This window comes from Pseudophryne corroboree, unplaced genomic scaffold, assembly GCF_028390025.1.
Source record: "Pseudophryne corroboree isolate aPseCor3 unplaced genomic scaffold, aPseCor3.hap2 scaffold_1218, whole genome shotgun sequence".
Taxonomy (NCBI): Eukaryota; Metazoa; Chordata; class Amphibia; order Anura; family Myobatrachidae; genus Pseudophryne; species Pseudophryne corroboree.
Window position 1 is genome coordinate 99,194 of NW_026967844.1, and position 19,482 is coordinate 118,675.

A 19,482-nucleotide genomic window follows, 5' to 3' on the forward strand; every position below is an offset into this window, starting at 1 on the left:
AGGCACAAAGTAAGCAGACAGGAGAAGTCAGGAGAGTGCACAAGGGCATAGAAGGCAGGGGCTCAAGAAAAGAGAAGTGGAAACAGACAGCAAACTAGGCTGGAGAGAGACCTGAGACAAAGAGATCTGAATTATACGAGTAGCCGACCAGAGGAAACACAAATTATGCAGTCAAGTGTCCCACATTTGGGGAAATCGTAGGAGCAGCACACCCAGAGTGCAATGGGTGAGCCTTGCCCTGGTAGAAGCACCTTCCTGATCATAGTATCTCACTTGGCAGGTAAGTAGGAGTTGGGCTTGAGCTGGGGAGGGTCGCTGCTCGGGCACCCCCCTGTCAAGTGAAGGAGATCCAACTGAGGCAGCACAAGGAAACTCTCAAAAAAAGAACAAGGCTAGAGGAAGATCTGAGACAAAGAAATCTGACTTTTACCAGAGCTGACCAGAGGAAAGCACAAACACAGTCCCCCACTACCACAAATAATGCAGTCGAGTTTCCCACATTTGGGGAAATCACAGGGGTCAGCATACCCAGAATGCAATGAATGAACCTCACCCTGGGAGAACAATCTTCATGACCATGGTATCTCCTATGCAAAATAAGTATGATTTGGGATAGGGCTGGGGAGGGCCGCTGCTCAGGCACATCTCTTTCAAGTAAAGGAGATTCAACTGAGGCAGCACAAGGGTACTCTCATCTGGGGACAACAACTGCAGGGAGAACACATATTTTCAGATGAACATGGGAGAGCTGAAGGCTGCCTAATACTGAAGCACCCCAAACAACAAACCAAATGCAACAACTAGTACAAGCATTCCTGGGGGAAGGTCTGCAGAAGACGGATTTGCATACGGTGATGTCATCCAAGCAGTGGGCCAAAGTTGGCTGGAACCCTCATCTGCATATGAAAAGAGAAAAGGGGTATGCAGGGCATGGCGGCCTTTTGCGGCGCTTGGATGACCCTTAGTTCGCATTAAACACCTCCACCCTCCGTCGGTGTGGGGCTCATGTTGGCTATGCCCCAGCCCCTGAAGCATTCAAGCTGATTTCTTGCAGCAGCTGGGCACTGTAACAGCTCCAGAGCTGCTCTGAAAGGCAAGTAAAAGGGTGTGGGCCCTGCAGCACTACCTGTAGTTTGCATTGTGCGTTGGAAGGCACAAAGTAAGCAGACAGGAGAAGTCAGGAGAGTGCACAAGGGCATAGAAGGCAGCGGCTCAAGAAAAGAGAAGTGGAAACAGACAGCAAACTAGGCTGGAGAGAGACCTGAGACAAAGAGATCTGAATTATACGAGTAGCCGACTAGAGGAAACACAAATTATGCAGTCAAGTGTCCCACATTTGGGGAAATCGTAGGAGCAGCACACCCAGAGTGCAATGGGTGAGCCTTGCCCTGGGAGAAGCACCTTCCTGATCATAGTATCTCACCTGGCAGGTAAGTAGGAGTTGGGCTAGAGATGGGGAGGGTCGCTGCTCGGGCACCCCCCTGTCAAGTGAAGTTCTGCAGAAGACGGATTTGCATACGGTGATGTCATCCAAGCAGTGGGTCAAAGTTGGCTTCAACCCTCATCTGCATATGAAAAGAGAAAAGGGGCGTGCAGGGCATGGCGGCCTTTTGCGGTGCTTGGATGACCCCTAGTTCGCATTAAACACCTCCACCCTCCTTTGGTGTGGGGCTCATGTTGGCCATGCCCCATCCCCTGAAGATGAACATGGGAGGGCAGAAGGCTGCCTAATACTGAAGCACCCCCAAACAACAAACCAAATGCAACAACTAGTGCAAGCATTCCTGGGGGAAGGCCTGCCGCAGATGGATTTGCATATGGTGATGTCATCCAAGCAGTGGGTCAAAGTTGGCTTCAACCCTCGTCTGCATATGAAAAGAGAAAAGGGGCGTGCAGGGCATGGTGGCCTTTTGCGGCGCTTGGCTGACCCCTAGTTTGCATTAAACACCTCCACCCTCCTTTGGTGTGGGGCTCATGTTGGCTATGCCCCAGCCCCTGAAGCATTCAAGCTGATTTCTTGCAGCAGCTGGGCACTGTAACAGCTCCAGAGCTGCTCTGTAAGGCAAGTAAAAGGGTGTGGGCCCTGCAGCACTACCTGTAGTTTGCATTGTGCATTGGAAGGCACAAAGTAAGCAGACGGGAGGAGAAGTCAGGATAGTGCACAAGGGTATAGAAGGGAGCGGCTGAAGAAAAGAGAAGTGGAAACAGACAGCAAACTAGGCTGGAGAGAGACCTGAGACAAAGAGATCTGAATTATACGAGAGCCGACGAGGGGAAACACAAATTATGCAGTCAAGTTTCCCACATTTGGGGAAATCGCAGGAGCAGCACACCCAGAGTGCAATGGTTGAGCCTTGCCCTGGGAGAAGCACCTTCATGATCATAGTATCTCACCTGGCAGGTAAGTAGGAGTTGGGCTAGAGCTGGGGAGGGTCGCTGCTCGGGTTCCCCCCTGTGAAGTGAAGGAGATCCAACTGAGGCAGCACCAGGGAACTCTCGAAAGAAGAACAAGGCTAGAGGAAGATCTGAGACAAAGAAATCTGACTTTTACCAGAGCTGACCAGAGGAAAGCACAAACACAGTCCCCCACTACCACAAATAATGCAGTCGAGTTTCCCACATTTGGGAAAATCACAGGGGTCAGCATACCCAGAATGCAATGAATGAACCTCACCCTGGGAGAACAATCTTCATGACCATGGTATCTCCTATGCAAAATAAGTATGATTTGGGATAGGGCTGGTGAGGGCAGCTGCTCAGGCACATCTCTGTCAAGTAAAGGAGATTCAACTGAGGCAGCACAAGTGAACTCTCATCTGGGGACAACAACTGCAGGGAGACCACATCTTTTCAGATGAACATGGGAGGGCGGAAGGCTGCCTAATACTGAAGCACCATCAAATATCAAACCATATGCAACAACTAGTACAAGCACTCCTGGGGGAAGGTCTGCAGCAGACGGATTTGCATACGGTGATGTTATCCAAGCAGTGGGCCAAAGTTGACTGGAACCCTCATCTGCATATGAAAAGAGAAAAGGGGCATGCAGGGCATGGCGGCCTTTTGCAGTGCTTGGATGACCCCTAGTTCGCATTAAACACCTCCCCCCTCCTTTGGTGTGGGGCTCATGTTGGCCATGCCCCATCCCCTGAAGCATTCAAGCTGATTTCTTGCAGCAGCTGGGCACTGTAACAGCTCCAGAGCTGCTCTGTAAGGCAAGTAAAAGGGTGTGGGCCCTGCAGCACTACCTGTAGTTTGCATTGTGCATTGGAAGGCACAAAGTAAGCAGACGGGAGGAGAAGTCAGGATAGTGCACAAGGGTATAGAAGGGAGCGGCTGAAGAAAAGAGAAGTGGAAACAGACAGCAAACTAGGCTGGAGAGAGACCTGAGACAAATAGATCTGAATTATACGAGAGCCGACCAGGGGAAACACAAATTATGCAGTCAAGTTTCCCACATTTGGGGAAATCGCAGGGGCAGCACACCCAGAGTGCAATGGGTGAGCCTTGCCCTGGGAGAAGCACCTTCATGATCATAGTATCTCACCTGGCAGGTAAGTAGGAGTTGGGCTAGAGCTGGGGAGGGTCGCTGCTCGGGTACCCCCCTGTCAAGTGAAGGAGATCCAACTGAGGCAGCACAATGGAACTCTCGAAAGAAGAACAAGGCTAGAGGAAAATCTGAGACAAAGAAATCTGACTTTTACCAGAGCTGACCAGAGGAAAGCACAAACACAGTCCCCCACTACCACAAATAATGCAGTCAAGTTTCCCACATTTGGGGAAATCACAGGGGTCAGCATACCCAAAATGCAATGAATGAACCTCACCCTGGGAGAACAATCTTCATGACCATGGTATCTCCTATGCAAAATAAGTATGATTTGGAATAGGGCTGGGGAGGGCCGCTGCTCATGCACATCTCTGTCAAGTAAAGGAGATTCAACTGAGGCAGCACAAGGGAACTCTCATCTGGGGACAACAACTGCAGGGAGAACACATATTTTCAGATGAACATGGGAGGGCAGAAGGCTGCCTAATACTGAAGCACCCCCAAACAACAAACCAAATGCAACAACTAGTGCAAGCATTCCTGGGGGAAGTTCTGCAGAAGACGGATTTGCATACGGTGATGTCATCCAAGCAGTGGGTCAAAGTTGGCTTCAACCCTCATCTGCATTTGAAAAGAGAAAAGGGGCGTGCAGGGCATGGCGGCCTTTTGCGGTGCTTGGATGACCCCTAGTTCGCATTAAAAACCTCCACCCTCCTTTGGTGTGGGGCTCATGTTGGCCATGCCCCATCCCCTGAAGCATTCAAGCTGATTTCTTGCAGCAGCTGGGCACTGTAACAGCTCCAGAGCTGCTCTGTAAGGCAAGTAAAAGGGTGTGGGCCCTGCAGCACTACCTGTAGTTTGCATTGTGCATTGGAAGGCACAAAGTAAGCAGACGGGAGGAGAAGTCAGGATAGTGCACAAGGGTATAGAAGGGAGCGGTTGAAGAAAAGAGAAGTGGAAACAGACAGCAAACTAGGCTGGAGAGAGACCTGAGACAAAGAGATCTGAATTATACGAGAGCCGACCAGGGGAAACACAAATTATGCAGTCAAGTTTCCCACATTTGGGGAAATCGCAGGGGCAGCACACCCAGAGTGCAATGGGTGAGCCTTGCCCTGGGAGAAGCACCTTCATGATCATAGTATCTCACCTGGCAGGTAAGTAGGAGTTGGGCTAGAGCTGGGGAGGGTCGCTGTTCGGGCACCCCCCTGTCAAGTGAAAGAGATCCAACTGAGGCAGCACAAGGGAACTCTCGAAAGAAGAACAAGGCTAGAGGAAGATCTGAGACAAAGAAATCTGACTTTTACCAGAGCTGACCAGAGGAAAGCACAAACACAGTCCCCCACTACCACAAATAATGCAGTCGAGTTTCCCACATTTGGGAAAATCACAGGGGTCAGCATACCCAGAATGCAATGAATGAACCTCACCCTGGGAGAACAATCTTCATGACCATGGTATCTCCTATGCAAAATAAGTATGATTTGGGATAGGGCTGGTGAGGGCAGCTGCTCAGGCACATCTCTGTCAAGTAAAGGAGATTCAACTGAGGCAGCACAAGTGAACTCTCATCTGGGGACAACAACTGCAGGGAGACCACATCTTTTCAGATGAACATGGGAGGGCGGAAGGCTGCCTAATACTGAAGCACCATCAAATATCAAACCATATGCAACAACTAGTACAAGCACTCCTGGGGGAAGGTCTGCAGCAGACGGATTTGCATACGGTGATGTTATCCAAGCAGTGGGCCAAAGTTGACTGGAACCCTCATCTGCATATGAAAAGAGAAAAGGGGCATGCAGGGCATGGCGGCCTTTTGCAGTGCTTGGATGACCCCTAGTTCGCATTAAACACCTCCCCCCTCCTTTGGTGTGGGGCTCATGTTGGCCATGCCCCATCCCCTGAAGAATTCAAGCTGATTTCTTGCAGCAGCTGGGCACTGTAACAGCTCCAGAGCTGCTCTGTAAGGCAAGTAAAAGGGTGTGGGCCCTGCAGCACTACCTGTAGTTTGCATTGTGCATTGGAAGGCACAAAGTAAGCAGACGGGAGGAGAAGTCAGGATAGTGCACAAGGGTATAGAAGGGAGCGGCTGAAGAAAAGAGAAGTGGAAACAGACAGCAAACTAGGCTGGAGAGAGACCTGAGACAAAGAGATCTGAATTATACGAGAGCCGACCAGGGGAAACACAAATTATGCAGTCAAGTTTCCCACATTTGGGGAAATCGCAGGGGCAGCACACCCAGAGTGCAATGGGTGAGCCTTGCCCTGGGAGAAGCACCTTCATGATCATAGTATCTCACCTGGCAGGTAAGTAGGAGTTGGGCTAGAGCTGGGGAGGGTCGCTGCTCGGGTACCCCCCTGTCAAGTGAAGGAGATCCAACTGAGGCAGCACAATGGAACTCTCGAAAGAAGAACAAGGCTAGAGGAAAATCTGAGACAAAGAAATCTGACTTTTACCAGAGCTGACCAGAGGAAAGCACAAACACAGTCCCCCACTACCACAAATAATGCAGTCAAGTTTCCCACATTTGGGGAAATCACAGGGGTCAGCATACCCAAAATGCAATGAATGAACCTCACCCTGGGAGAACAATCTTCATGACCATGGTATCTCCTATGCAAAATAAGTATGATTTGGAATAGGGCTGGGGAGGGCCGCTGCTCATGCACATCTCTGTCAAGTAAAGGAGATTCAACTGAGGCAGCACAAGGGAACTCTCATCTGGGGACAACAACTGCAGGGAGAACACATATTTTCAGATGAACATGGGAGGGCAGAAGGCTGCCTAATACTGAAGCACCCCCAAACAACAAACCAAATGCAACAACTAGTGCAAGCATTCCTGGGGGAAGTTCTGCAGAAGACGGATTTGCATACGGTGATGTCATCCAAGCAGTGGGTCAAAGTTGGCTTCAACCCTCATCTGCATATGAAAAGAGAAAAGGGGCGTGCAGGGCATGGCGGCCTTTTGTGGTGCTTGGATGACCCCTAGTTCGCATTAAACACCTCCACCCTCCTTTGGTGTGGGGCTCATGTTGGCCATGCCCCATCCCCTGAAGCATTCAAGCTGATTTCTTGCAGCAGCTGGGCACTGTAACAGCTCCAGAGCTGCTCTGTAAGGCAAGTAAAAGGGTGTGGGCCCTGCAGCACTACCTGTAGTTTGCATTGTGCATTGGAAGGCACAAAGTAAGCAGACGGGAGGAGAAGTCAGGATAGTGCACAAGGGTATAGAAGGGAGCGGTTGAAGAAAAGAGAAGTGGAAACAGACAGCAAACTAGGCTGGAGAGAGACCTGAGACAAATAGATCTGAATTATACGAGAGCCGACCAGGGGAAACACAAATTATGCAGTCAAGTTTCCCACATTTGGGGAAATCGCAGGGGCAGCACACCCAGAGTGCAATGGGTGAGCCTTGCCCTGGGAGAAGCACCTTCATGATCATAGTATCTCACCTGGCAGGTAAGTAGGAGTTGGGCTAGAGCTGGGGAGGGTCGCTGCTCGGGTACCCCCCTGTCAAGTGAAGGAGATCCAACTGAGGCAGCACAATGGAACTCTCGAAAGAAGAACAAGGCTAGAGGAAAATCTGAGACAAAGAAATCTGACTTTTACCAGAGCTGACCAGAGGAAAGCACAAACACAGTCCCCCACTACCACAAATAATGCAGTCAAGTTTCCCACATTTGGGGAAATCACAGGGGTCAGCATACCCAAAATGCAATGAATGAACCTCACCCTGGGAGAACAATCTTCATGACCATGGTATCTCCTATGCAAAATAAGTATGATTTGGAATAGGGCTGGGGAGGGCCGCTGCTCATGCACATCTCTGTCAAGTAAAGGAGATTCAACTGAGGCAGCACAAGGGAACTCTCATCTGGGGACAACAACTGCAGGGAGAACACATATTTTCAGATGAACATGGGAGGGCAGAAGGCTGCCTAATACTGAAGCACCCCCAAACAACAAACCAAATGCAACAACTAGTGCAAGCATTCCTGGGGGAAGTTCTGCAGAAGACGGATTTGCATACGGTGATGTCATCCAAGCAGTGGGTCAAAGTTGGCTTCAACCCTCATCTGCATATGAAAAGAGAAAAGGGGCGTGCAGGGCATGGCGGCCTTTTGTGGTGCTTGGATGACCCCTAGTTCGCATTAAACACCTCCACCCTCCTTTGGTGTGGGGCTCATGTTGGCCATGCCCCATCCCCTGAAGCATTCAAGCTGATTTCTTGCAGCAGCTGGGCACTGTAACAGCTCCAGAGCTGCTCTGTAAGGCAAGTAAAAGGGTGTGGGCCCTGCAGCACTACCTGTAGTTTGCATTGTGCATTGGAAGGCACAAAGTAAGCAGACGGGAGGAGAAGTCAGGATAGTGCACAAGGGTATAGAAGGGAGCGGTTGAAGAAAAGAGAAGTGGAAACAGACAGCAAACTAGGCTGGAGAGAGACCTGAGACAAAGAGATCTGAATTATACGAGAGCCGACCAGGGGAAACACAAATTATGCAGTCAAGTTTCCCACATTTGGGGAAATCGCAGGGGCAGCACACCCAGAGTGCAATGGGTGAGCCTTGCCCTGGGAGAAGCACCTTCATGATCATAGTATCTCACCAGGCAGGTAAGTAGGAGTTGGGCTAGAGCTGGGGAGGGTCGCTGTTCGGGCACCCCCCTGTCAAGTGAAAGAGATCCAACTGAGGCAGCACAAGGGAACTCTCGAAAGAAGAACAAGGCTAGAGGAAGATCTGAGACAAAGAAATCTGACTTTTACCAGAGCTGACCAGAGGAAAGCACAAACACAGTCCCCCACTACCACAAATAATGCAGTCGAGTTTCCCACATTTGGGAAAATCACAGGGGTCAGCATACCCAGAATGCAATGAATGAACCTCACCCTAGGAGAACAATCTTCATGACCATGGTATCTCCTATGCAAAATAAGTATGATTTGGGATAGGGCTGGTGAGGGCCGCTGCTCAGGCACATCTCTGTCAAGTAAAGGAGATTCAACTGAGGCAGCACAAGGGAACTCTCATCTGGGGACAACAACTGCAGGGAGACCACATCTTTTCAGATGAACATGGGAGGGCGGAAGGCTGCCTAATACTGAAGCACCATCAAATATCAAACCATATGCAACAACTAGTACAAGCACTCCTGGGGGAAGGTCTGCAGCAGACGGATTTGCATACGGTGATGTTATCCAAGCAGTGGGCCAAAGTTGACTGGAACCCTCATCTGCATATGAAAAGAGAAAAGGGGCATGCAGGGCATGGCGGCCTTTTGCAGTGCTTGGATGACCCCTAGTTCGCATTAAACACCTCCCCCCTCCTTTGGTGTGGGGCTCATGTTGGCCATGCCCCATCCCCTGAAGAATTCAAGCTGATTTCTTGCAGCAGCTGGGCACTGTAACAGCTCCAGAGCTGCTCTGTAAGGCAAGTAAAAGGGTGTGGGCCCTGCAGCACTACCTGTAGTTTGCATTGTGCATTGGAAGGCACAAAGTAAGCAGACGGGAGGAGAAGTCAGGATAGTGCACAAGGGTATAGAAGGGAGCGGCTGAAGAAAAGAGAAGTGGAAACAGACAGCAAACTAGGCTGGAGAGAGACCTGAGACAAATAGATCTGAATTATACGAGAGCCGACCAGGGGAAACACAAATTATGCAGTCAAGTTTCCCACATTTGGGGAAATCGCAGGGGCAGCACACCCAGAGTGCAATGGGTGAGCCTTGCCCTGGGAGAAGCACCTTCATGATCATAGTATCTCACCTGGCAGGTAAGTAGGAGTTGGGCTAGAGCTGGGGAGGGTCGCTGCTCGGGTACCCCCCTGTCAAGTGAAGGAGATCCAACTGAGGCAGCACAATGGAACTCTCGAAAGAAGAACAAGGCTAGAGGAAAATCTGAGACAAAGAAATCTGACTTTTACCAGAGCTGACCAGAGGAAAGCACAAACACAGTCCCCCACTACCACAAATAATGCAGTCAAGTTTCCCACATTTGGGGAAATCACAGGGGTCAGCATACCCAAAATGCAATGAATGAACCTCACCCTGGGAGAACAATCTTCATGACCATGGTATCTCCTATGCAAAATAAGTATGATTTGGAATAGGGCTGGGGAGGGCCGCTGCTCATGCACATCTCTGTCAAGTAAAGGAGATTCAACTGAGGCAGCACAAGGGAACTCTCATCTGGGGACAACAACTGCAGGGAGAACACATATTTTCAGATGAACATGGGAGGGCAGAAGGCTGCCTAATACTGAAGCACCCCCAAACAACAAACCAAATGCAACAACTAGTGCAAGCATTCCTGGGGGAAGTTCTGCAGAAGACGGATTTGCATACGGTGATGTCATCCAAGCAGTGGGTCAAAGTTGGCTTCAACCCTCATCTGCATATGAAAAGAGAAAAGGGGCGTGCAGGGCATGGCGGCCTTTTGTGGTGCTTGGATGACCCCTAGTTCGCATTAAACACCTCCACCCTCCTTTGGTGTGGGGCTCATGTTGGCCATGCCCCATCCCCTGAAGCATTCAAGCTGATTTCTTGCAGCAGCTGGGCACTGTAACAGCTCCAGAGCTGCTCTGTAAGGCAAGTAAAAGGGTGTGGGCCCTGCAGCACTACCTGTAGTTTGCATTGTGCATTGGAAGGCACAAAGTAAGCAGACGGGAGGAGAAGTCAGGATAGTGCACAAGGGTATAGAAGGGAGCGGTTGAAGAAAAGAGAAGTGGAAACAGACAGCAAACTAGGCTGGAGAGAGACCTGAGACAAAGAGATCTGAATTATACGAGAGCCGACGAGGGGAAACACAAATTATGCAGTCAAGTTTCCCACATTTGGGGAAATCGCAGGAGCAGCACACCCAGAGTGCAATGGTTGAGCCTTGCCCTGGGAGAAGCACCTTCATGATCATAGTATCTCACCTGGCAGGTAAGTAGGAGTTGGGCTAGAGCTGGGGAGGGTCGCTGCTCGGGTTCCCCCCTGTGAAGTGAAGGAGATCCAACTGAGGCAGCACCAGGGAACTCTCGAAAGAAGAACAAGGCTAGAGGAAGATCTGAGACAAAGAAATCTGACTTTTACCAGAGCTGACCAGAGGAAAGCACAAACACAGTCCCCCACTACCACAAATAATGCAGTCGAGTTTCCCACATTTGGGAAAATCACAGGGGTCAGCATACCCAGAATGCAATGAATGAACCTCACCCTGGGAGAACAATCTTCATGACCATGGTATCTCCTATGCAAAATAAGTATGATTTGGGATAGGGCTGGTGAGGGCAGCTGCTCAGGCACATCTCTGTCAAGTAAAGGAGATTCAACTGAGGCAGCACAAGTGAACTCTCATCTGGGGACAACAACTGCAGGGAGACCACATCTTTTCAGATGAACATGGGAGGGCGGAAGGCTGCCTAATACTGAAGCACCATCAAATATCAAACCATATGCAACAACTAGTACAAGCACTCCTTGGGGAAGGTCTGCAGCAGACGGATTTGCATACGGTGATGTTATCCAAGCAGTGGGCCAAAGTTGACTGGAACCCTCATCTGCATATGAAAAGAGAAAAGGGGCATGCAGGGCATGGCGGCCTTTTGCAGTGCTTGGATGACCCCTAGTTCGCATTAAACACCCCCACCCTCCTTCGGTGTGGGGCTCATGTTGGCCATGCCCCATCCCCTGAAGCATTCAAGCTGATTTCTTGCAGCAGCTGGGCACTGTAACAGCTCCAGAGCTGTTCTGTAAGGCAAGTAAAAGGGTGTGGGCCCTGCAGCACCACCTGTTGTTCGCATTGTGCGTTGGAAGGCACAAATTAAGCAGACGGGAGGAGAAGTCAGGATAGTGCGCAAGGGCATACTTTTCTCTTAGTCCGGGGGCAAGGCTTCAAAATGGGGTCTGCAACGGAGGAGACACAGGGGGCGTGGTCACAGCAGCTTTTCTCTACAGCCTGCACCAGCAGGAGCCTACACCATTTTTTATGATCACGCTGAACTGCAGTGCGACTGCAATTACAGCATGGTCAAGAAGGGAGGCGTCATGCTGGGTGGCCATGCCCTGTCACTGTGCAGGAGCCAGCACAGCTCACACACTAGTCCCCGGGTGCAGCCCCCAACCCCCGGGACACCCGGAGCAACAAAATGTAGATTCAGGCCACCAGGCCACGCCCCTACCTATGAAACCATGCCTCCTTTTTACCATTGCGCTGTTTATCTGCGCGCACTGCATTACAATCTCCCTCGCCACCTTTCTGGGTGTCACCAGTGATAGTGACACCTCTGCCATGCTTGTAGCAGCTGGTCCTAAGATCTACGCCTCAAGCCCTGAGTGTTTGCCCTTGTGACTTGTTGATCATCATAGCGAAGCAGATGCTTACAGAAAACTGCAGGGGCTTAGATTGAAAATAAAAAAATTGATGGGTATAAGGTAGAGAGGAGCGGGTTCGGTTCTCCGAGAACCGAATTCCCCACGAACTCCACGTGGTTTACACTGGTCCGAGGCAGGCTCGGTTGTTCCCGCCTGACTCGGAAAACCTGAACAAGGGAAAATGTCATCATCCCGCTGTCGGATTCTTGCGAGATTCGGATTCCATATAAAGAGCTGCGCGTTGCTGCCATTTTTACTCGTGCATTGAAGAGAGAGCGGAGAGGACGTGGCTATGTTCTCTCAGTGGAAATCTCAATATCAGTGCTCAGTATCAGTGGTTACTTATTGCTGCTCAGTAATACTAGTAGTGTGTCTCTCCTGCTCAGTGTCAGTTCTCAGTAGTATCCTCATCAGTGCTCAGTATCACTGCTCATTGTCTTGTGCTGCATTGTGGTGCTCAGCATACTACAGTACATTACTAATAGTCCAGTGCTGCATCTTGCTGCTCAGTGTCAGTTCTAGTATCCTCATCAGTGCTCACTATCACTGCTCATTGCATTGTGGTGTTCTGTATACTACAGTAACATAGTAATATAGTATATATAGAGGAGCGGGTTCGGTTCTCCGAGAACCGAATTCCCGACGAACTCCACGTGGTTTACACTGGTCCGTGGCAGGCTCGGTTGTTCCCGCCTGACTCGGAAAACCTGAACAAGGGAAAATGTCATCATCCCGCTGTCGGATTCTCGCGAGATTCGGATTCCATATAAAGAGCTGCGCGTTGCCGCCATTTTTACTCGTGCATTGAAGAGAGAGCGGAGAGGACGTGGCTATGTTCTCTCAGTGGAAATCTCAATATCAGTGCCCAGTATCAGTGGTTACTTATTGCTGCTCAGTAATACTAGTAGTGTGTCTCTCCTGCTCAGTGTCAGTTCTCAGTAGTATCCTCATCAGTGCTCAGTATCACTGCTCATTGTCTTGTGCTGCATTGTGGTGCTCAGCATACAACAGTACATTACTAATAGTCCAGTGCTGCATCTTGCTGCTCATGTTGGCTATGCCCCAGCCCCTGAAGCATTCAAGCTGATTTCTTGCAGCAGCTGGGCACTGTAACAGCTCCAGAGCTGCTCTGTAAGGCAAGTAAAAGGGTGTTGGCCCTGCAGCACTACCTGTAGTTTGCATTGTGCGTTGGAAGGCACAAAGTAAGCAGACAGGAGAAGTCAGGAGAGTGCACAAGGGCATAGAAGGCAGGGGCTCAAGAAAAGAGAAGTGGAAACAGACAGCAAACTAGGCTGGAGAGAGACCTGAGACAAAGAGATCTGAATTATACGAGTAGCCGACCAGAGGAAACACAAATTATGCAGTCAAGTGTCCCACATTTGGGGAAATCGTAGGAGCAGCACACCCAGAGTGCAATGGGTGAGCCTTGCCCTGGTAGAAGCACCTTCCTGATCATAGTATCTCACTTGGCAGGTAAGTAGGAGTTGGGCTTGAGCTGGGGAGGGTCGCTGCTCGGGCACCCCCCTGTCAAGTGAAGGAGATCCAACTGAGGCAGCACAAGGAAACTCTCAAAAAAAGAACAAGGCTAGAGGAAGATCTGAGACAAAGAAATCTGACTTTTACCAGAGCTGACCAGAGGAAAGCACAAACACAGTCCCCCACTACCACAAATAATGCAGTCGAGTTTCCCACATTTGGGGAAATCACAGGGGTCAGCATACCCAGAATGCAATGAATGAACCTCACCCTGGGAGAACAATCTTCATGACCATGGTATCTCCTATGCAAAATAAGTATGATTTGGGATAGGGCTGGGGAGGGCCGCTGCTCAGGCACATCTCTTTCAAGTAAAGGAGATTCAACTGAGGCAGCACAAGGGTACTCTCATCTGGGGACAACAACTGCAGGGAGAACACATATTTTCAGATGAACATGGGAGAGCTGAAGGCTGCCTAATACTGAAGCACCCCAAACAACAAACCAAATGCAACAACTAGTACAAGCATTCCTGGGGGAAGGTCTGCAGAAGACGGATTTGCATACGGTGATGTCATCCAAGCAGTGGGCCAAAGTTGGCTGGAACCCTCATCTGCATATGAAAAGAGAAAAGGGGTATGCAGGGCATGGCGGCCTTTTGCGGCGCTTGGATGACCCTTAGTTCGCATTAAACACCTCCACCCTCCGTCGGTGTGGGGCTCATGTTGGCTATGCCCCAGCCCCTGAAGCATTCAAGCTGATTTCTTGCAGCAGCTGGGCACTGTAACAGCTCCAGAGCTGCTCTGAAAGGCAAGTAAAAGGGTGTGGGCCCTGCAGCACTACCTGTAGTTTGCATTGTGCGTTGGAAGGCACAAAGTAAGCAGACAGGAGAAGTCAGGAGAGTGCACAAGGGCATAGAAGGCAGCGGCTCAAGAAAAGAGAAGTGGAAACAGACAGCAAACTAGGCTGGAGAGAGACCTGAGACAAAGAGATCTGAATTATACGAGTAGCCGACTAGAGGAAACACAAATTATGCAGTCAAGTGTCCCACATTTGGGGAAATCGTAGGAGCAGCACACCCAGAGTGCAATGGGTGAGCCTTGCCCTGGGAGAAGCACCTTCCTGATCATAGTATCTCACCTGGCAGGTAAGTAGGAGTTGGGCTAGAGATGGGGAGGGTCGCTGCTCGGGCACCCCCCTGTCAAGTGAAGTTCTGCAGAAGACGGATTTGCATACGGTGATGTCATCCAAGCAGTGGGTCAAAGTTGGCTTCAACCCTCATCTGCATATGAAAAGAGAAAAGGGGCGTGCAGGGCATGGCGGCCTTTTGCGGTGCTTGGATGACCCCTAGTTCGCATTAATCACCTCCACCCTCCTTTGGTGTGGGGCTCATGTTGGCCATGCCCCATCCCCTGAAGATGAACATGGGAGGGCAGAAGGCTGCCTAATACTGAAGCACCCCCAAACAACAAACCAAATGCAACAACTAGTGCAAGCATTCCTGGGGGAAGTTCTGCAGAAGACGGATTTGCATACGGTGATGTCATCCAAGCAGTGGGTCAAAGTTGGCTTCAACCCTCATCTGCATTTGAAAAGAGAAAAGGGGCGTGCAGGGCATGGCGGCCTTTTGCGGTGCTTGGATGACCCCTAGTTCGCATTAAAAACCTCCACCCTCCTTTGGTGTGGGGCTCATGTTGGCCATGCCCCATCCCCTGAAGCATTCAAGCTGATTTCTTGCAGCAGCTGGGCACTGTAACAGCTCCAGAGCTGCTCTGTAAGGCAAGTAAAAGGGTGTGGGCCCTGCAGCACTACCTGTAGTTTGCATTGTGCATTGGAAGGCACAAAGTAAGCAGACGGGAGGAGAAGTCAGGATAGTGCACAAGGGTATAGAAGGGAGCGGTTGAAGAAAAGAGAAGTGGAAACAGACAGCAAACTAGGCTGGAGAGAGACCTGAGACAAAGAGATCTGAATTATACGAGAGCCGACCAGGGGAAACACAAATTATGCAGTCAAGTTTCCCACATTTGGGGAAATCGCAGGGGCAGCACACCCAGAGTGCAATGGGTGAGCCTTGCCCTGGGAGAAGCACCTTCATGATCATAGTATCTCACCTGGCAGGTAAGTAGGAGTTGGGCTAGAGCTGGGGAGGGTCGCTGTTCGGGCACCCCCCTGTCAAGTGAAAGAGATCCAACTGAGGCAGCACAAGGGAACTCTCGAAAGAAGAACAAGGCTAGAGGAAGATCTGAGACAAAGAAATCTGACTTTTACCAGAGCTGACCAGAGGAAAGCACAAACACAGTCCCCCACTACCACAAATAATGCAGTCGAGTTTCCCACATTTGGGAAAATCACAGGGGTCAGCATACCCAGAATGCAATGAATGAACCTCACCCTGGGAGAACAATCTTCATGACCATGGTATCTCCTATGCAAAATAAGTATGATTTGGGATAGGGCTGGTGAGGGCAGCTGCTCAGGCACATCTCTGTCAAGTAAAGGAGATTCAACTGAGGCAGCACAAGTGAACTCTCATCTGGGGACAACAACTGCAGGGAGACCACATCTTTTCAGATGAACATGGGAGGGCGGAAGGCTGCCTAATACTGAAGCACCATCAAATATCAAACCATATGCAACAACTAGTACAAGCACTCCTGGGGGAAGGTCTGCAGCAGACGGATTTGCATACGGTGATGTTATCCAAGCAGTGGGCCAAAGTTGACTGGAACCCTCATCTGCATATGAAAAGAGAAAAGGGGCATGCAGGGCATGGCGGCCTTTTGCAGTGCTTGGATGACCCCTAGTTCGCATTAAACACCTCCCCCCTCCTTTGGTGTGGGGCTCATGTTGGCCATGCCCCATCCCCTGAAGAATTCAAGCTGATTTCTTGCAGCAGCTGGGCACTGTAACAGCTCCAGAGCTGCTCTGTAAGGCAAGTAAAAGGGTGTGGGCCCTGCAGCACTACCTGTAGTTTGCATTGTGCATTGGAAGGCACAAAGTAAGCAGACGGGAGGAGAAGTCAGGATAGTGCACAAGGGTATAGAAGGGAGCGGCTGAAGAAAAGAGAAGTGGAAACAGACAGCAAACTAGGCTGGAGAGAGACCTGAGACAAAGAGATCTGAATTATACGAGAGCCGACCAGGGGAAACACAAATTATGCAGTCAAGTTTCCCACATTTGGGGAAATCGCAGGGGCAGCACACCCAGAGTGCAATGGGTGAGCCTTGCCCTGGGAGAAGCACCTTCATGATCATAGTATCTCACCTGGCAGGTAAGTAGGAGTTGGGCTAGAGCTGGGGAGGGTCGCTGCTCGGGTACCCCCCTGTCAAGTGAAGGAGATCCAACTGAGGCAGCACAATGGAACTCTCGAAAGAAGAACAAGGCTAGAGGAAAATCTGAGACAAAGAAATCTGACTTTTACCAGAGCTGACCAGAGGAAAGCACAAACACAGTCCCCCACTACCACAAATAATGCAGTCAAGTTTCCCACATTTGGGGAAATCACAGGGGTCAGCATACCCAAAATGCAATGAATGAACCTCACCCTGGGAGAACAATCTTCATGACCATGGTATCTCCTATGCAAAATAAGTATGATTTGGAATAGGGCTGGGGAGGGCCGCTGCTCATGCACATCTCTGTCAAGTAAAGGAGATTCAACTGAGGCAGCACAAGGGAACTCTCATCTGGGGACAACAACTGCAGGGAGAACACATATTTTCAGATGAACATGGGAGGGCAGAAGGCTGCCTAATACTGAAGCACCCCCAAACAACAAACCAAATGCAACAACTAGTGCAAGCATTCCTGGGGGAAGTTCTGCAGAAGACGGATTTGCATACGGTGATGTCATCCAAGCAGTGGGTCAAAGTTGGCTTCAACCCTCATCTGCATATGAAAAGAGAAAAGGGGCGTGCAGGGCATGGCGGCCTTTTGTGGTGCTTGGATGACCCCTAGTTCGCATTAAACACCTCCACCCTCCTTTGGTGTGGGGCTCATGTTGGCCATGCCCCATCCCCTGAAGCATTCAAGCTGATTTCTTGCAGCAGCTGGGCACTGTAACAGCTCCAGAGCTGCTCTGTAAGGCAAGTAAAAGGGTGTGGGCCCTGCAGCACTACCTGTAGTTTGCATTGTGCATTGGAAGGCACAAAGTAAGCAGACGGGAGGAGAAGTCAGGATAGTGCACAAGGGTATAGAAGGGAGCGGTTGAAGAAAAGAGAAGTGGAAACAGACAGCAAACTAGGCTGGAGAGAGACCTGAGACAAATAGATCTGAATTATACGAGAGCCGACCAGGGGAAACACAAATTATGCAGTCAAGTTTCCCACATTTGGGGAAATCGCAGGGGCAGCACACCCAGAGTGCAATGGGTGAGCCTTGCCCTGGGAGAAGCACCTTCATGATCATAGTATCTCACCTGGCAGGTAAGTAGGAGTTGGGCTAGAGCTGGGGAGGGTCGCTGCTCGGGTACCCCCCTGTCAAGTGAAGGAGATCCAACTGAGGCAGCACAATGGAACTCTCGAAAGAAGAACAAGGCTAGAGGAAAATCTGAGACAAAGAAATCTGACTTTTACCAGAGCTGACCAGAGGAAAGCACAAACACAGTCCCCCACTACCACAAATAATGCAGTCAAGTTTCCCACATTTGGGGAAATCACAGGGGTCAGCATACCCAAAATGCAATGAATGAACCTCACCCTGGGAGAACAATCTTCATGACCATGGTATCTCCTATGCAAAATAAGTATGATTTGGAATAGGGCTGGGGAGGGCCGCTGCTCATGCACATCTCTGTCAAGTAAAGGAGATTCAACTGAGGCAGCACAAGGGAACTCTCATCTGGGGACAACAACTGCAGGGAGAACACATATTTTCAGATGAACATGGGAGGGCAGAAGGCTGCCTAATACTGAAGCACCCCCAAACAACAAACCAAATGCAACAACTAGTGCAAGCATTCCTGGGGGAAGTTCTGCAGAAGACGGATTTGCATACGGTGATGTCATCCAAGCAGTGGGTCAAAGTTGGCTTCAACCCTCATCTGCATATGAAAAGAGAAAAGGGGCGTGCAGGGCATGGCGGCCTTTTGTGGTGCTTGGATGACCCCTAGTTCGCATTAAACACCTCCACCCTCCTTTGGTGTGGGGCTCATGTTGGCCATGCCCCATCCCCTGAAGCATTCAAGCTGATTTCTTGCAGCAGCTGGGCACTGTAACAGCTCCAGAGCTGCTCTGTAAGGCAAGTAAAAGGGTGTGGGCCCTGCAGCACTACCTGTAGTTTGCATTGTGCATTGGAAGGCACAAAGTAAGCAGACGGGAGGAGAAGTCAGGATAGTGCACAAGGGTATAGAAGGGAGCGGTTGAAGAAAAGAGAAGTGGAAACAGACAGCAAACTAGGCTGGAGAGAGACCTGAGACAAAGAGATCTGAATTATACGAGAGCCGACCAGGGGAAACACAAATTATGCAGTCAAGTTTCCCACATTTGGGGAAATCGCAGGGGCAGCACACCCAGAGTGCAATGGGTGAGCCTTGCCCTGGGAGAAGCACCTTCATGATCATAGTATCTCACCAGGCAGGTAAGTAGGAGTTGGGCTAGAGCTGGGGAGGGTCGCTGTTCGGGCACCCCCCTGTCAAGTGAAAGAGATCCAACTGAGGCAGCACAAGGGAACTCTCGAAAGAAGAACAAGGCTAGAGGAAGATCTGAGACAAAGAAATCTGACTTTTACCAGAGCTGACCAGAGGAAAGCACAAACACAGTCCCCCACTACCACAAATAATGCAGTCGAGTTTCCCACATTTGGGAAAATCACAGGGGTCAGCATACCCAGAATGCAATGAATGAACCTCACCCTAGGAGAACAATCTTCATGACCATGGTATCTCCTATGCAAAATAAGTATGATTTGGGATAGGGCTGGTGAGGGCCGCTGCTCAGGCACATCTCTGTCAAGTAAAGGAGATTCAACTGAGGCAGCACAAGGGAACTCTCATCTGGGGACAACAACTGCAGGGAGACCACATCTTTTCAGATGAACATGGGAGGGCGGAAGGCTGCCTAATACTGAAGCACCATCAAATATCAAACCATATGCAACAACTAGT

The 19,482-nt window shown here is 50.2% G+C and overlaps 28 non-coding genes and 2 pseudogenes across 28 annotated transcripts; all 30 read right to left on the reverse strand.

Moving 5' to 3' along the window:
• Positions 1-124: 124 nt before the first annotated feature.
• LOC134992681 (U1 spliceosomal RNA) lies at positions 125-288 on the reverse strand. The gene has a single exon (XR_010196801.1). It is a non-coding gene; the product is annotated as a U1 spliceosomal RNA (small nuclear RNA).
• Positions 289-440: 152 nt separating this feature from the next.
• Positions 441-604, reverse strand: LOC134992645 (U1 spliceosomal RNA). The gene has a single exon (XR_010196778.1). It is a non-coding gene; the product is annotated as a U1 spliceosomal RNA (small nuclear RNA).
• Positions 605-1,274: 670 nt separating this feature from the next.
• Positions 1,275-1,438, reverse strand: LOC134992658 (U1 spliceosomal RNA). The gene has a single exon (XR_010196791.1). It is a non-coding gene; the product is annotated as a U1 spliceosomal RNA (small nuclear RNA).
• An 835-nt stretch (positions 1,439-2,273) lies between these two features.
• Positions 2,274-2,409, reverse strand: LOC134992667 (U1 spliceosomal RNA; annotated as a pseudogene).
• Positions 2,410-2,561: 152 nt separating this feature from the next.
• On the reverse strand, positions 2,562-2,725 carry LOC134992702 (U1 spliceosomal RNA). Its single transcript, XR_010196818.1, has one exon. It is a non-coding gene; the product is annotated as a U1 spliceosomal RNA (small nuclear RNA).
• Positions 2,726-3,399: 674 nt separating this feature from the next.
• On the reverse strand, positions 3,400-3,562 carry LOC134992626 (U1 spliceosomal RNA). Its single transcript, XR_010196760.1, has one exon. It is a non-coding gene; the product is annotated as a U1 spliceosomal RNA (small nuclear RNA).
• A 152-nt stretch (positions 3,563-3,714) lies between these two features.
• On the reverse strand, positions 3,715-3,878 carry LOC134992717 (U1 spliceosomal RNA). Its single transcript, XR_010196832.1, has one exon. It is a non-coding gene; the product is annotated as a U1 spliceosomal RNA (small nuclear RNA).
• A 674-nt stretch (positions 3,879-4,552) lies between these two features.
• On the reverse strand, positions 4,553-4,715 carry LOC134992620 (U1 spliceosomal RNA). The gene has a single exon (XR_010196754.1). It is a non-coding gene; the product is annotated as a U1 spliceosomal RNA (small nuclear RNA).
• Positions 4,716-4,867: 152 nt separating this feature from the next.
• On the reverse strand, positions 4,868-5,031 carry LOC134992704 (U1 spliceosomal RNA). The gene has a single exon (XR_010196820.1). It is a non-coding gene; the product is annotated as a U1 spliceosomal RNA (small nuclear RNA).
• Positions 5,032-5,705: 674 nt separating this feature from the next.
• Positions 5,706-5,868, reverse strand: LOC134992621 (U1 spliceosomal RNA). The gene has a single exon (XR_010196755.1). It is a non-coding gene; the product is annotated as a U1 spliceosomal RNA (small nuclear RNA).
• Positions 5,869-6,020: 152 nt separating this feature from the next.
• Positions 6,021-6,184, reverse strand: LOC134992718 (U1 spliceosomal RNA). The gene has a single exon (XR_010196833.1). It is a non-coding gene; the product is annotated as a U1 spliceosomal RNA (small nuclear RNA).
• A 674-nt stretch (positions 6,185-6,858) lies between these two features.
• On the reverse strand, positions 6,859-7,021 carry LOC134992627 (U1 spliceosomal RNA). Its single transcript, XR_010196761.1, has one exon. It is a non-coding gene; the product is annotated as a U1 spliceosomal RNA (small nuclear RNA).
• Positions 7,022-7,173: 152 nt separating this feature from the next.
• Positions 7,174-7,337, reverse strand: LOC134992719 (U1 spliceosomal RNA). Its single transcript, XR_010196834.1, has one exon. It is a non-coding gene; the product is annotated as a U1 spliceosomal RNA (small nuclear RNA).
• Positions 7,338-8,011: 674 nt separating this feature from the next.
• On the reverse strand, positions 8,012-8,174 carry LOC134992644 (U1 spliceosomal RNA). Its single transcript, XR_010196777.1, has one exon. It is a non-coding gene; the product is annotated as a U1 spliceosomal RNA (small nuclear RNA).
• Positions 8,175-8,326: 152 nt separating this feature from the next.
• On the reverse strand, positions 8,327-8,490 carry LOC134992726 (U1 spliceosomal RNA). The gene has a single exon (XR_010196841.1). It is a non-coding gene; the product is annotated as a U1 spliceosomal RNA (small nuclear RNA).
• Positions 8,491-9,164: 674 nt separating this feature from the next.
• On the reverse strand, positions 9,165-9,327 carry LOC134992628 (U1 spliceosomal RNA). The gene has a single exon (XR_010196762.1). It is a non-coding gene; the product is annotated as a U1 spliceosomal RNA (small nuclear RNA).
• A 152-nt stretch (positions 9,328-9,479) lies between these two features.
• LOC134992720 (U1 spliceosomal RNA) lies at positions 9,480-9,643 on the reverse strand. Its single transcript, XR_010196835.1, has one exon. It is a non-coding gene; the product is annotated as a U1 spliceosomal RNA (small nuclear RNA).
• Positions 9,644-10,344: 701 nt separating this feature from the next.
• Positions 10,345-10,480, reverse strand: LOC134992670 (U1 spliceosomal RNA; annotated as a pseudogene).
• Positions 10,481-10,632: 152 nt separating this feature from the next.
• On the reverse strand, positions 10,633-10,796 carry LOC134992705 (U1 spliceosomal RNA). Its single transcript, XR_010196821.1, has one exon. It is a non-coding gene; the product is annotated as a U1 spliceosomal RNA (small nuclear RNA).
• A 2,424-nt stretch (positions 10,797-13,220) lies between these two features.
• On the reverse strand, positions 13,221-13,384 carry LOC134992682 (U1 spliceosomal RNA). The gene has a single exon (XR_010196802.1). It is a non-coding gene; the product is annotated as a U1 spliceosomal RNA (small nuclear RNA).
• Positions 13,385-13,536: 152 nt separating this feature from the next.
• On the reverse strand, positions 13,537-13,700 carry LOC134992657 (U1 spliceosomal RNA). Its single transcript, XR_010196790.1, has one exon. It is a non-coding gene; the product is annotated as a U1 spliceosomal RNA (small nuclear RNA).
• Positions 13,701-14,370: 670 nt separating this feature from the next.
• On the reverse strand, positions 14,371-14,534 carry LOC134992659 (U1 spliceosomal RNA). Its single transcript, XR_010196792.1, has one exon. It is a non-coding gene; the product is annotated as a U1 spliceosomal RNA (small nuclear RNA).
• An 808-nt stretch (positions 14,535-15,342) lies between these two features.
• Positions 15,343-15,505, reverse strand: LOC134992623 (U1 spliceosomal RNA). The gene has a single exon (XR_010196757.1). It is a non-coding gene; the product is annotated as a U1 spliceosomal RNA (small nuclear RNA).
• A 152-nt stretch (positions 15,506-15,657) lies between these two features.
• LOC134992707 (U1 spliceosomal RNA) lies at positions 15,658-15,821 on the reverse strand. The gene has a single exon (XR_010196822.1). It is a non-coding gene; the product is annotated as a U1 spliceosomal RNA (small nuclear RNA).
• A 674-nt stretch (positions 15,822-16,495) lies between these two features.
• Positions 16,496-16,658, reverse strand: LOC134992624 (U1 spliceosomal RNA). The gene has a single exon (XR_010196758.1). It is a non-coding gene; the product is annotated as a U1 spliceosomal RNA (small nuclear RNA).
• Positions 16,659-16,810: 152 nt separating this feature from the next.
• On the reverse strand, positions 16,811-16,974 carry LOC134992721 (U1 spliceosomal RNA). The gene has a single exon (XR_010196836.1). It is a non-coding gene; the product is annotated as a U1 spliceosomal RNA (small nuclear RNA).
• A 674-nt stretch (positions 16,975-17,648) lies between these two features.
• LOC134992629 (U1 spliceosomal RNA) lies at positions 17,649-17,811 on the reverse strand. The gene has a single exon (XR_010196763.1). It is a non-coding gene; the product is annotated as a U1 spliceosomal RNA (small nuclear RNA).
• A 152-nt stretch (positions 17,812-17,963) lies between these two features.
• On the reverse strand, positions 17,964-18,127 carry LOC134992722 (U1 spliceosomal RNA). The gene has a single exon (XR_010196837.1). It is a non-coding gene; the product is annotated as a U1 spliceosomal RNA (small nuclear RNA).
• A 674-nt stretch (positions 18,128-18,801) lies between these two features.
• LOC134992646 (U1 spliceosomal RNA) lies at positions 18,802-18,964 on the reverse strand. The gene has a single exon (XR_010196779.1). It is a non-coding gene; the product is annotated as a U1 spliceosomal RNA (small nuclear RNA).
• Positions 18,965-19,116: 152 nt separating this feature from the next.
• LOC134992738 (U1 spliceosomal RNA) lies at positions 19,117-19,280 on the reverse strand. The gene has a single exon (XR_010196852.1). It is a non-coding gene; the product is annotated as a U1 spliceosomal RNA (small nuclear RNA).
• Between the last annotated feature and the right edge of the window lie 202 nt (positions 19,281-19,482).